The sequence below is a fragment of the Protopterus annectens genome, chromosome 8.part0 (genome assembly GCF_019279795.1).
Source record: "Protopterus annectens isolate FY-2018-M chromosome 8.part0, PAN1.0, whole genome shotgun sequence".
NCBI lineage: Eukaryota > Metazoa > Chordata > Ceratodontiformes > Protopteridae > Protopterus > Protopterus annectens.
Window position 1 is genome coordinate 1,976,596,805 of NC_056741.1, and position 14,362 is coordinate 1,976,611,166.

General features: G+C 41.2%; 1 protein-coding gene across 1 annotated transcript in view; it reads left to right on the plus strand.

Moving 5' to 3' along the window:
- SLC7A6OS (solute carrier family 7 member 6 opposite strand) overlaps nucleotides 1-14,362 on the plus strand; it is a 481,086-nt gene that overhangs the window by 102,634 nt on the left and 364,090 nt on the right. The gene's annotated exons all lie outside the window — the stretch shown is intronic.

Here is a 14,362-nt window from a genome sequence, read left to right on the forward strand (position 1 = left end):
GAGTTGTCTGAGTGATTGGCAGTGATGGGACCTGTGTGTGGCTTCATTAGCAAATTTGGCAATTTTGTTGTAGCATGATTCAATTTTCGAAAGTTCTGCTTGGTGAAGGTTTGTAAAGATTGGGGAGGCATACAGAAGTATAGATAACAGATGAATTCTAGCTATGGTGGCTTTTGTGTGTCTGGTCATGTAGTTGTGGTTTCTATAAAGGAGTCCGATGTTTTTATTGACTTTCTTGATTGTTTGAGAAATATGGATGTCATATTTAAGTTTATTATCAATTACTACTCCTAAGAGCTTGGTGTGAGGTGTAGGAGTAATATTAGTATTGTCTTTGGATATTATTGAAAAGTTATTGTTTATGGGGGGGGGGTCTACTCAGGCATAAAAGAATAAGTTGAGTTTTCTTTGGGTTAAGCAGTAGTTTGATGTTGGTGAACCATTCTTCGGCTAGGGTAAAGTTATTTTGGGTTATAATTTGGAGTTTATCAAGGCTTTGTCTCTTTCTTTCATTAGGGATCTGGTGTCTTTAGATAGCCATGGTGTGAGGTTGGTTTTAATTCTAGTGGTTCTAGATGGAGCATGGGAGTTTAGGATGTTCAGGAAGGTTGTGTTGAAGTATTCTACAGCTTCATCAAGTGGTAAGTATTTTAGTGGAGTCCATATACATGATTTGAGTGAATTTATCAAATCTTGAGCTATAAAGTACTTTTTGTTTCTTATGACCCTGATAATTGGTTGTTTAGTTAGTTGGGGTCGGTTTCTAATTAGGTATGTTGCCTGATGATCACTAAGGCTGTCAGGGAGACATCCTGAGAGATGGACTTGAGTGGGGTCGGATACTAGTATCCAGTCTAGGATTGATTGTCGCTTAGAGGTTTTGTCTATTCTTCTAGGGGTATTAATAATTTGGGTAAAACCATGGAGGTTTATATGGGTGGTGGGGTTGTGATTGTTAGTCAAACCAGTCTATGTTAAAGTCACCTGCAAGAATGGTTTCCTGTGGATGAGTGATTTTCATCCAATTTAGTAGGTTTTTGAGTTCATTAGTGTTGTTGCCTGGTGGTATATAGTCTCCTGCTAATATGATTTGTTTATTGGGGTTAAGTTTTAGTGTTGCTAATATTAGTTCTGTGTTTTGGATTTCTTGAGTGTTGTATTCAATTTGTTCTATTGAGAGGTGGCTTTGGAAAAGGATGGCTACACCCCCTCCTTTTTTGCCTGGCCTATCTTTGTGTATGATATTATAGCCAGGGGCTGTTATTTCATTACTGTGGTGGATGGGCTTAAGCCAAGTTTCAGCGAGTACTACGATGTCAGGTTTGTGTAGGGCTAGTAGGGCATGTAGATCATGTGTTTTGTTGAGAATGCTTCTTATATTAATGTTTAGAAGGAGTAGGGATGAGCTAGGCCGGATATATATTGGATTGGGGTTAGTTGGGTAGGAGCTATTGCAGGTGTTGGGACCTGGATTAGGGTGAATATCACCACAGCATGAGAGTTTTTGTAGTATGTGGAAGAAGAGCTTGTTTAGTTTGTGAGTTATTTTGGTTATTTTATTGTGTGAGTTGGTTTGAAGTTTGTATGTGTTAATTCCATAAAGATAAGAAGGTGATGTAGAAGGGTAGAGGTCACTTAGAGTTATTGGTGAGGAGATAGTAATGGAGGTGGTTATAGTTGAGTCAGTTTGCCATGGTGGTGGAGGGCTGATATACAGATGTGTGTGGTAGGATGAGAACAAGGATAGGAGGAGGAGAGAGGAGAGGCCTACTGAGTGTAATAGGGTAAATAGAAGGTGTTTGGTTGGAGTTTGGACCATATTGTTTAGTTGTGAGGGGGGTTAAAGACTAGGATTGGGCTGAGATATGGTAGAGATTGAGTTGAACTAAAGGGTGTGGTGTACAATATGGAGGTGTAAAGATGGAGTTAGATTGCAGGGTGTGGTGTCAATTTGGGTTGTTTAGAGAAGGATGTGATGGGCTGTAGTAGTGTGAGGGGTTGGGTTGTGTAGAGAAGGATGGGATGTAGTAGTGTGAGGGGTAATTAAATGTACTATGTGATAGGATAGTTGTGTTGGGGGAGTGGCTAGGGGTGTGGTGTGTACCTATAAATGTAATTTATGTGGGGGTGGGTGGGAATGGGGGTAGGGGAGCGAACTGAGCGGGGATGAACCGGGCCAGCCCTGCGCTAGCAAAAACCAATCAGTTCCACAGGTAAATTTGTTATTACTTAATGCAGTTTGGTGGAAATGCTGTTGGTCAATTAATTTAAGTGTAGGATACCTTAGTTCAATAGGGTTTGTTAGCTGCTCTGACAGTTACTTCTCGACTATGTCTAAGAAAGTTATAACTATAGTTAGTAAGAAGTGTTTTACTTTTATTCTCCTTTAGATTAAGGCTCTGATTCTCCGTTTTCTAGGGAGCAGCTAGGAGAGAGGGTTAGATCGACTATACTGCCATCTTGTGGTTAGAGAGGAAACACACTCCCTAGTGGAGGGTGACTAAATAGTTATATCAGGGCTAGGTTTTTAGGGGGGTATGGCTGGTCCGTGCAGTGTGCAAGCCAGTTAACAGTTTCAGGGGTGAAATACAATTCTACTACTTTTTGTTAAAAATACTTGACAATTGGAGGTCTTGTTTGGTTGGAGGGTTGAACAGCTGCTCTACTATCTTCAGGACTAAGGAGTAGCCGAGGGCAGCGTCTTTCCTAGGTATTCTAGCTGTAAAAGGAGGAAAGGAACATGAGACACTAACTACAAGAGTGAGGCAGAGAGAATCTCACTTTTGAATGAACTGCAGACATGCAATGCCGGGTATGAAAGCATCACTCATGGGAATCTCACTGCTTGAAACTTCTGAAAAGCAAGTAGAGTCAGTCATGGGCATGTACTGAAGAAAATATTACATTTAGCTTTCATTATTTTACTGCACTGGTATAAAAGAGACGTATGTGATGCAGCTCAAATAGAGTGGCTTTTTTGTCATTTTGGTGTATAATCCATGCCAGTACAGAAGTTTGGATTGCAGCCTGTAGGACTAATAACTAAACTAATGAAACAACAAGCTGCAGCTATACTTGGAAATGCAGAACTCTGCATGAAGAATAATAGGTCAAGTGAAAGTAACAGAAAAAATATATAATAGTTCTTTGAGAACAATAATACCAGACACATTATAAAATGCTTTCATTCTCATTTTGAATGAGAAAAACTGCACAAATTGTTAAAATACATAGAGCAAAAGAAATGGACAATGATCAAATCCAGTAATGTAGCAAGATGCAATGCCTTTACTACAAAATGCATTTGATGTGTATTCCAAAGTAGGCACAAAATAACATGAAATGCTAGGAATAGAGAAATCCATGTACTAATGTTTGTGAATTGAATCACACATGCTTTCTACAGAAGGAGCAGCAGGGAGTAAACTCCATGAAGTTCTATTGTTTGGCAAAGACAAAAGCCACTGGCTAAGCTTATTAACATTTTATTTATTTTACATTTGTTGACCGGGAAGATCCGACTGGATTTATGTCCATTTTCAGCGGAGGCCCGGGGAGAAAAGCTCCACATTGACAGTGAGTTACATACAAGTTACATAGGTACATATTAATACATATTGTAATTAACAAACATAATTGGAGAAAAAAGGGCATATCGTATATGGAATTAAAAAAAAAAAATTTATCTCATGAATAGCAGTCATAGACAAGACATCCTTGAGAGAATATGAGACACGGACAACAGCGTAGGTTTACTTATACTAGGTAGTTCTCTTTTCAAAGGTGTAAGAAGTGTCTTAGGTAAGAAAAAGAAGAAAGGAGAAATTCTTAAGGGGGTGTGAGAGAAGGTCAAGGAGAGTTCAAAAGAAGGAGATTGCTGGATAGAGGAGAAAAGAAATCAGCTTTTGGAAAGAAGTTAATCCGGATGTGAGCATTGGCAAAGCCAGTGAGACTGGAAATGGTGGGTTAGACTTTTTTTGAAGTGGGGTAGGGAGGTAATGGTGGTGATACTGGAAGGAAGGGAGTTCCATATCTTACCAATGGCATTGGCAAATAGAGCATCGCCTCCAGAGTTACAGGATTTAACTGTTTGAACAAGTGTCCTGCTCGAAGAACGAAGGCTATTTAGATTGATGTATGGTATGATTAAGTTCTCCAGTGCTGGAGACTTTTCAGGGTGCTTGAGTATTTTAAATGCCTCAATGAGTTGGTTCTGCTGGAGAAGGTTTGGGAGTTCTATCCAGCCGAGGTTTTTTAGGTTAATACAATGATGGGTTCTATATGGCGTACCAGTTGCAAATCTGGCAATATGATTGTAGGAACATGAGAGTTTATTTAGGTCAGATTTATTAAGGTTGGTAAGCATTGGGGAGGCATATAGAAGGGTAGAGAGTAAATGAGAGCGGGCAATGGTAACTTTTGCAATTGGTGTTAGAAAAGATTTGATTCTATATAGTGACCCCAGTTTCTTGTTAACGGTTTTAATAGTTTGATTAATGTGGATGTCGAATCTGAGTTTATTATCAATGGTCACTCCTAATAGTTTAGTGTAGGAGTCTGGGGAGATAATCGTCCCATTATTTGATTGTATGGTAAAGGAAGTGTAAGAGAGTTTTTGGGTTGGATGGAAGAGTAATAATTTGGTTTTATTTGGATTCAGTATTAGCTGACGTCCAGATAGCCAATTTTCTATTGCTGTAAAACAGCATTGGGTTTTAGATAGTAGGTTATCTAGAGATTTGTCAGAACACACAGCATATTGAATACAGGTGGCCTCAGGGATGGCTTTATGGAGGTCATTAATAAAGACTGAAAAGAGAAGTGGTCCCAGTATGGACCCCTGAGGAACCCCAATGGTGTTTGGAAGGAGGTTGGAGAGCTTATTTTGCCAAAGTACTGCTTGTTTCCTACCAGAGAGATAGGCCTGGAACCAATCTAATGTTAGGTTATCCAGGTGGAGATTTCGTAGGGTAACGTGAAGTAGTCGGTGGTTAACCATGTCGAAGGCCTCAGATAGGTCCAGAAAGAGTGCCGATGATACTTTTTTGTTATTCCTGTTATGATTTATTATGTCCGTAAAAGAGAGGAGGGCCGTAGTTGTGCTGTGGTTGGGTCTAAAGCCATGTTGTGAGCTGGTCAGTAGTTTGTTCTGGATAAGATAGTGGAGGAGTTGTTTGTGTAGACATTTTTCCATGATTTTGGCCAGCGGTGACATTATGGCTATAGGCCTGTAGTTTGATAATTCAGTGGATGAGCCACCTTTATGGAGTGGAATTACGTAGGATATTTTCCAAATTGAGGGAATTGTAGATTCTAAAATGGTACGATTAATTAGTATAGAGATGGGGTAAGCTATGACGTCTGCAGCTTGTTGTAAGTATTCAGCTGGCAGAAGGTCTGCGGAGAGGGTAGTTGGCTTAAGCTTTTGTAGTAAGGATCGAATGATGGAAGTAGAGACTGGTTGTAGGTTGAAAGTGTGAAGAGTTTTTGGAGTGAGTTCTGTAACAGGGGAGCCAGTGGTAGATAGTTGGTTAGCTAAGGCTTGGATAGTATCCGTAAAGAAAGTGTTAAAGGTATTGGCTACATCTTCTGGGTTTTTATCTGATATTTTTTCTGGGGTAGGAGTGGAGGATTTCCCAGGATGGAGAAGGTTATTTAAACCTGCCCAGAATTTTTGAGGGTTGTTTTGGTGTTTATTTTGTAGTTGGCAGTAGTAGTATTTTTTGTCCATTAATATGGCTTTTTTTGTCACATTTCTTTGCTGTTGGAATTTAATGCGGTCTAAGGGTGATTTGGTTGTACGCCATTTTTCCCAGGTTTTGTTTCTGAGTTTAATTTTGGATTTGGAGTCTTTTGTAAGCCAAGGTGCAATATTTGTTTTAGTTTTGATTAATCTTTTTGGGGCATGAGTATCAAGTATGGTTAGGAAAGTGGTATTGAACTTAGAAACTGCCCCTTCTAGGGGGAGATGCTTAAGAGTTGTCCAGTTACAAGATTTAAGTTCCATCTTAAACTTTGAAAGGTCGAAATGTTTCTTGTTTCTAATTGACTTATACGTGGGAGGTGTAGAACTACCCGTTTTATTTTTCCTTATGTATGTTATAAGGTGATCACTGAGGTCGTTTGGGAGGGTCCCAGACATATACATATGGGGCTGACTGTTTATAAGGATCCAGTCTAGGATACTCTCTTTTTGGTTAGAATTCCCAACTCTGGTAGAGGTAGTTATGGTCTGTGAGAACCCATGAAGATTTATATGGGTGGGGTTGTTCTCTGAGGAGCATAGGTTCCAGTCAATGTTAACATCGCCCAATGTTAACATCTCAAAAAAGACTGACAACTCTGTTTACTAATCTTTTCCACAGAAACTAGAAGTCAGGAGAAGGCAGGTCATTAAAAACATTTAGAACATTCCTTTCTTTGAAAATAACAAGCCATAAGCTAAAATAATGAATGGCTCAACCTAAAAAGTGTTGAGTAGATCAGAAAAAGGACTGTGATTAAAAGGCTGAAACTTCCTGTGTGTAACCCTCCCCCTACCCTACGCAGACATATCTTGAGCATGCTCAGAATTACACACTGCTCAAGGTAAACACTGCATAATGTAAACAAAGAAACACTGGGATTGTCCCTTTAAGGGACTTTGGAAGAGGTAATATAATCTAAGAAAATGAAGCTATGGTGGGTGGAGATGTTTGCAACATATGTTTTTTTTTTTTGGCACGACCAGTGTAAAACTAAAACATTTAACATAATGCTTAACAATATATCTGTAATATATGTATACAACAGAGTAAACTGAGAACTGTGACTGTCTGGGGTAAATTAAAAATGTTTTTGTGGTCTGTTTTTGTAAGATGTGCCTTTTGGTTGGTGCAGTAACATGAAAAAAAAAGTGCATAAAAGTAACATAATTAAATGTACATATACAAATGTATATGCTTATACTGTATTTTAAAGGCGATTGTCCTGCTAAGTATATGTAATGCTGTATATGTTAAAAAAAACACTGAAATACAAATAATGTGGCAGTTAGTTGAAGGACTGTGATGATTGCTGAAATTAGCTTGTCAGCCGAAGAATTGAAAAGGTAATTGAACTATATTTGTATTTGTCCATGTTAATTGTTCACTATGTTTCTGTATTGTGATGTTTCAAGCTTAGTAAAGAATATTTCAAAAGGGGGAAAAAACAGTTAAGAATTTCTGAACCCTTGTCTTGATCAGTATTTTTTCATGGATGAAAAAACTGATTTGTGTACCATTATAAACGTTGTCATACAAATGTATATGTGAACAGAACCACTTACAAGACTGCCTGTGTCCATTAGAGACTAAGGTAAATTTCCTGTTCCCAGTCCATTTTCCAAGTTACACTTAAATTGGATTAGGGAGGAACTCTGCTTCACATGGATAGGGAACCTGTCCCGGAGAATGGGTAATCTCTAGGATACATACCCGTCTCTCCTGCAGGTCCTTTTTATGTCACAGGCAAGGTTTAAGTCTTTAGAATGGGTAATCCTGGTGCTGTTTGTTTTGCAGATATGCAGGAAGCCCATCAGAGTAGGCTCTGATAATACCTTGTATGCCAGGCATAGATCTCCCCTCAACCTGTAGGAGACCAGAATACAGGGAGAGGACCTTGTGGTGGTCTGCATAGAATATGTTGTTTAGCGCTGTGTATTCTTTTAGTGAGGAACCTCTGTGAATGTTCCAGTTGTTGGATATGCCTGGTTAGGAACATACCAAAGGGGTACTTAATGATAGCTGTAATGAATGCTGGATACAGTGGAACAGTGACTTCCTTGGACCTAAATGACATACCTTTGTTTATAAGTTGTACAACGTAGAATGATTTCTTCACTGCTGTAGACGCGTGATAGTCAAAGGCTAGATTGCTGTCTGTGTGTCCCCAAGTCCCAGACTACTGGGTCAGCTCTTAGGGATGTGTTGTCAATATGATAGTTGGCAGGATTGGATGACTTCCTGAAGGTACAGGTATACATTTCTTGACATTTAGTTTTAGTCCATGGCTCTGACATCAGTTGTTTGTCTGTCAGCCTTTCCTGGGGAACATTTGTGTTGGTGGGGGATTCGGTGACCATTCCCAACTTGTAATCATCTGCAAATTTAGTCAACCAGAGGCCATTGACATTGGCCATGACTTCAGAGAAGTAAATGCTAAAAAGGAGTGGTCCCAGGACCAATCCTTGAGATACTCCACTTACAACTGGTGTTTTTAAAGAGGTTGACTTCCTGGGTCTAGTCTGTAAGCCAGCTGACTGTCCACTGGGTGACATAAGGTTTTGTACCTAACCTCTTGAGTTTGTCAGCAATGCCACAGTGTGGGGTATTGTCAAATGCCTTGACCAGATCAAGGTAGGCAGCGTGAACCATTTTGCATTCATCCATTGCTTTGGTGACCTTCTCAAAGAAGTCCTCCAGGTTGAGTAGGTGTGATCTGCCCTTGAAGAAATCCTATTGAGTCCAGCATCTGGAGGTTTCTTATATTATTATTTGTAATTTCCATGATAATTATTTCCATGGCGTTGCATATGGGACTAGTGAGACTTATGGGTCTGAGTTTCTAGGGTTTGTAGATGGCCTCCCTTTGTGCGGAGGGATGACTGTTGCTCTCCAGTCATGAGGCTTGAAACATGTTTGGAGACTGTAGTTAAATAGCAGATCCAGAGGGTCTGATAGGTAATGTTTCATGCTATTTAGAAGGCATCCTGGGATATTGTCTGGGCCCCATTGATGCAGTGATCTTGTCTTTAGAGAGAGCATTAAGGATCTATTCCCTTGTGATAGCAGGGGGAGTTGTATTTGGTATTTCCTGAGGGAAGGTTGAGGGTAAAGAGAGGTGTAAAGTTGGAGCTGAATTTGTCTGTCAGTAGCTTTGCTATATTTTCTTGCTCAGTATAGATGGATCCATTAACGGTGAGCGCTGCACACAATTGTGTATTGCCTTTGAGGTTCCGGACATAGCCAAAGAATGCTTTGTGGTTGTCCTTGGCCTGTGAGGTCAAATTTACCTCAAATTTAGATTTGGCAGACTTTATTTGTCCTCTGAGTTTAGTTTTTAGTGCTTTTTTTCCTGCTGGGAGCTGCACCCCCTAATTTTTACTATGATTTTTTTTCCTTCTGTTATATAGCTTATTGATGTAATCCCACCAACGTAGCTTGTTTTTGAGTTATTTCTGTACTTCTCCCCTGGTGAGTACTGCTGCTTTAATGCAGTTATTAACATGTTTGTATAGGATTTCTGTGAACAGTTCCTCATAGGCATTAATGTTCTCGAGGTTTATGGGGCTTGAAATATTGCCAGGTTATCACTTAATAGTAGAGAACCTTAGTGTAGTTCCTGAATAGTCTATGGTTAGCTGGGGTTCCAGGTTTTATTTTTACGTCAGAGGGCACCATTTTATTGTCTGACCTTACCAGAGTAGATATTACACTAGGGTGTGTGCAGCACTCTCCCATATTCGGGAGGACCAGATCCAGTTTTGTTGCACCCCTGGTTGGTGTATTGACAGTCTGGTCCAGGGAGTTTGTGTTTACAAAATCCAGTAATCTCTGTGCCTGTCTGTTTGTCATAGATGATTCCCAGTTAGTAGTGGGGAATTGGTCACCCAGGAATATGGAATTGGGTTGGATGGTGAGCTTTTTCCAGAAGTCTAAATACACAGTATGCATATCCTGGGTCATAGAGGGGGAAAAATAGTTTGCAAGAAAGTGGTATTGGATTTTGCCTATGGTATTGTGAATTTGGATAAGCCCAAGTGCATTGTCTTCTTTGACCAGCCTTGAGGTACACTTCTTTTTGATGTAAATCAAGACCTCCCCCCTCCTTTAAGCTCTGTCTGTATAGTAGGTGATCTAAATGCGTGGAAGGCATTCTAACCTTGCATGTTGGTGTGCACTCCTCAACTTTAAACCATGTCTAAGTGACCGCACAGATGTTCGCATTCTGTAGGGTGAAGAGAGCTGAGTTTTTTGTTTTAGATTCCTAGAACTGAGCAGTGACATCTTTAGATTTTCTTGGTTTTAATTTGCTATGTTGGAAGTACTTTCAGTTTGGCATTGACTAAAAAAAACACTATTGGGAAGGACAGCATTTTAGCTTAAATTCGAAAGCCTAGAGGGGAGAGGTACAGATCATCCCTGGCAAAGCAGTGTGTTCTGTTGACCATCTTGTTCATGCTGCCAGATGTTGCAACCAAGTAGTATGACACTAGAAACTAAGCTAGTTGTTAGTCATCTTTTGTTTGTATTGTGGCATCATCCTTGGAGAAGGTAAAATGCTGCTCAATGCTAAGCTCCTACCAGCCTGGGACAAACATTCTGAGAGCTCCATGATGTCTCTGTCCATATATCTTAGGGAGGTATGTCTTGGGTCATTTACACCCACATGGACTGTGACTGACTGACTGCTTGTTTGTGGTCCAGTGACCTGAGTACATGCCTGTTGTGGCAGATCCTGGCCCCTGATAAGAAACTGACCACGATTTTCTCCTTACTCAGCCTGTCGAGAGGGACATCATTGTTTATCACAATGGAGTCTTCAATGACCAGAATGTTGGATTATGTGGTGGCTTTCCTTGTTGGCCTAGAAGTAGAGATGTGGCTGTGTGTGTTGATATGGCTGTTTTGAAAGTGCATTTGGGGCTGCTGAAGGTATTTGCTGTGTGTACTTCGTCTAGAAGTCTTTGGTGTTTAGGAAGGTTACATTTAAATGCTTCAGCATATGTATCCGTGTCTGCTTTGAATTGTGTGTGATGGGTGCATTGTGTGCACTAGTGACAACCTGATTGACATTGGGAGTTTTTATGTAAAAGCTTTGCCTGCAGTGCAGTGACTTTGGGTAAATATCTTACTTACCATATCAGTTTGAGAATTAGCTGGTTGTTAGTAAACAATGAGGCATTTTCTACATTGCCTCAGGATGCCCATATTCACTAAGGGTGTAATGGCGATAGTGGGGAAAATTCATATCCATGGTAACAAACCCCCCTTTTTTTTGTGATTGCTATAGACGGTGGGAGTGAGAATATAATGTCAGGAGTATCCGGTTTGCAACTCTGGGGGCAGTGCTCATCACTGCAGAATAGTTGTCCTGATGTTCCTCGTGTTTCATTGTTGCAGTTACTATATTTGGGTTATCTGCTTGCAGGTAGCCCTCAGTCAGCCTGATTATCAAAAGTCTTGGGTCCTGCGTCGGTTGCTGTCTAATCTTCCATGACGTCAGGGGTATAAAGCATGCCGCCGACACCATTACATCAAGGTTTCTTGCCGTGCGGTGCCCGAAGCAGAAGCAGTTCGCAAGTGCTGGTTGGCCGACTCCTGAAATTTTCATTTTCGAGTTTCAGATCCGAAGTCTTCAACTAAGCTAAGTACCCCGTTGGATCCTTTTTCTTGCTGTAAACCGATGTCAGTAAAAGTTAACAATTGTATTTCTTGTGGAAAGCAAATACCTCATAAAGATTTCCATTTTTACTGCATTTCTTGCTTAGGCCCAGACCACGACGCACCTCGCTGTTGGTTTAGTGCCTTAGTCAAACCTCAAACTATTCGTCGTTGGTTCATTTTTGCATCTAAATAGTTTGGTACTCTGTTCAATTATCCAGAAATGGTTTTGGTATGCCACCCGACTACCAGCATTCTGAAAAAACACAAAGATAAAGACTGAGGTAGACCGCATAGGTTCAAAGCTGTCGATGATGCTTCTCCTAAGGTAGTCGCCAGTTCACCAGTACTCTGGCGCTTTTGCAGCCCCTGATACTCGCTACTTCAGATTTGCAGGCCTCTACTGAGACCCATTCAGAGTCTGGTATGCTGCGAGATGCTGCTTCGACTGGAACCTACGGATGTCTCTACCTTGGATGGGTCCGGAGCCGCTGTGCAGGCACCGGCTTCTGAGGGTGTTTTCAGGCCTACTGACTTGCATATTAAACAGACGCCGTCTTCTTCAAGGCCTAAAACCTGACCCACCCCTAGAAAACAAGACGCCCAGACCGCATGGTCAGGCCCCTATGCCTAAAACAAATGATAAGAATGGCTGAAGACCTTATTACTCTAATCAGGGGAAGCCACCCTTCTCCAAGAGACCTAGAACTGATTTTCCTTCTGTTCAGGATTCTGATATTTCTGTTTTCTCTGATGATCAGGAGTTGTCTTTATCTACCTATGAGGATTCTGATGCAGAGGACTCCATTCCCTCTGCTTCCCCTCAAGAGGATTTATCTTTTGGTGAAACTTTGCATACTCTTGGGGAACATTTATGCTGAGAAAGCCAGGATTACTCTGACTCCAAAAAGAGGCTTAGGGAATTCTTACTCCTACCTCAATACAGGCCTTTAGCTATTCCTCCTTTACTAGACATTGTAGATGATACCTTCTTGGAATCTAGCCTGGCCCCTGACACTTTACCTCCGGCTCCCAGAAAACCTGATAGGTATTGGAGTACCAGACTCTCGCAAGTTCCTCTTTAAGAATCCTCCGGAGATCATTTCACAGGGACCCAAAGGCATTAAGGCTACTACTGCCAAAAACCCTACCCCCTCTGATAGAGATTCCAGGGCCCTGGACAGATTGGGTAAGAAGGTATACACTTCTGCAACTTTGACCATTAGGACCTTAAACTGCCAGTTTCATATGTTAAAGTATCAGCAGCATATTATTGGATTGGTTAAACAGAAAATGATGTTAATTCCTGACTGTGCTGAAAATTAAGGATTACAGGATTTAATGCATTCTGCTGAACAAGTTGGAAAACATACTTTGCAATGTGGTTTTGATTCATTAGAGGCATCTTGCAGGGCTGCTGTCACTGGGTCTGTACTTAGAAGGCATGCTTGGCTAAAGAAGCAATCTTTGCCAGATCATGTTAAAGCTAAATTACTAGATGCTCCCTTAAACCAAGACCACCTGTTTGGCAACAAAGCAGAAGTAGTACTTAAAAAGATGGAGGAAAAAGCTAAATCTGTGCAAACTGTTAAAGATTTCCTGCAAGTACAGCCTCCCAGATTTAGTAGGCACTGGCCTTCTAAGAGTTGGTCCTTTCCTGCCTCTTCCAGGCCTTCAGTCCAAACCCAGAACCAGCAGACCATCCAGGCTTCAGCCTCGAGGTACTCACAGGCCTAAGCAGTGGGGGGCTCCCACTTCCAAAGCTGGGAGTAGTAAGGCACCCCCCCTATGATAAACTGTCACAATGACTTAACTTTAAACCTTCCAAGCCCTGCTCAACTGACTGTTCCTTTAGGGGGAAAGATCTCCCTGCATGCAGAAAAACTGGGAATTTATTACCCAAGACAAATGGGTTTTAAATATAGCTTCCCAAGGATACAGATTCCACTTCCACTCCTTACCAACCCCAAACGGTTGGCCAGACCTACCCCCAAATCAGTGGACAGAGGCTCAAAAGAAGGTTCTCTCTCTCCTAAGCATCAGGGCTACTCAGCCTGTCCCAGGAGAGGAATGGGGACAAGGTTTTTACTCAATACTTTTCCTGGTACCCAAAAAAGACTATTCCTAGCGTCCTATCTTGGACGTGTCTATACTAAACACTTTTTTGGTAATCCCAAAATTCAAAATGCTAAATCTTCATCAGCTGCTTCCCATGCTAGGCAAAAATACCTGGTTGGCAATACTGGATTTAAAGGAAGCCTACCTGCACATCCCAATAAGGGAGTCTTGCAGAAGATACCTACGCTTCAGAGCAGGCTACATGCACGATCAGTTCTCTGCACAGCCCTTTGGTTATCTACTGCTCCCAGGGTATTCACTAAGTGCCTAGCTCCAGTCATTGCATTTTGCAGGCTAAGAAATATTCATATATACCCATACCTGGATGATTGTCTAATTCAGGCAGAATGCCAGGACATGCAATATTAAATCATCTGGCATTTGTAAAGAAATTACTAACTTCTCTGGTGTATACCATAAACGAAAAGAAATCACACCTAGTACCCTGCCAACAAATTGTATTCCTGGGAGCAAGCTTGAATTCAACTTCCCAGATGACCTATCTTACGCCGGAGAAACAAGTTCATTTGACAGTCTACTTCACTTCAAACTACTGGCCACAAAGACCCAGCTCTCTGCAAGGAAAATCCTGCAAGCTCTGTGGTTCATGGCCTCTTGCATTCTACTAATTCCATATGCAAGACTGCATATGAGGAAACTACAATGGTATCTAAAAAGCCTATGGTGTCAACATTCTCAGGACCTAGAATCAATGATTCCTATCATTCCTTGCTTAGACAGAGTTCCTTTGGTGGGCAGAGGCCTGCCACCATGACAAGGGACTGCCATTCACTCTACCCCTGCTGCCCAAACCCTAACAACAGACGTATCAGACTACG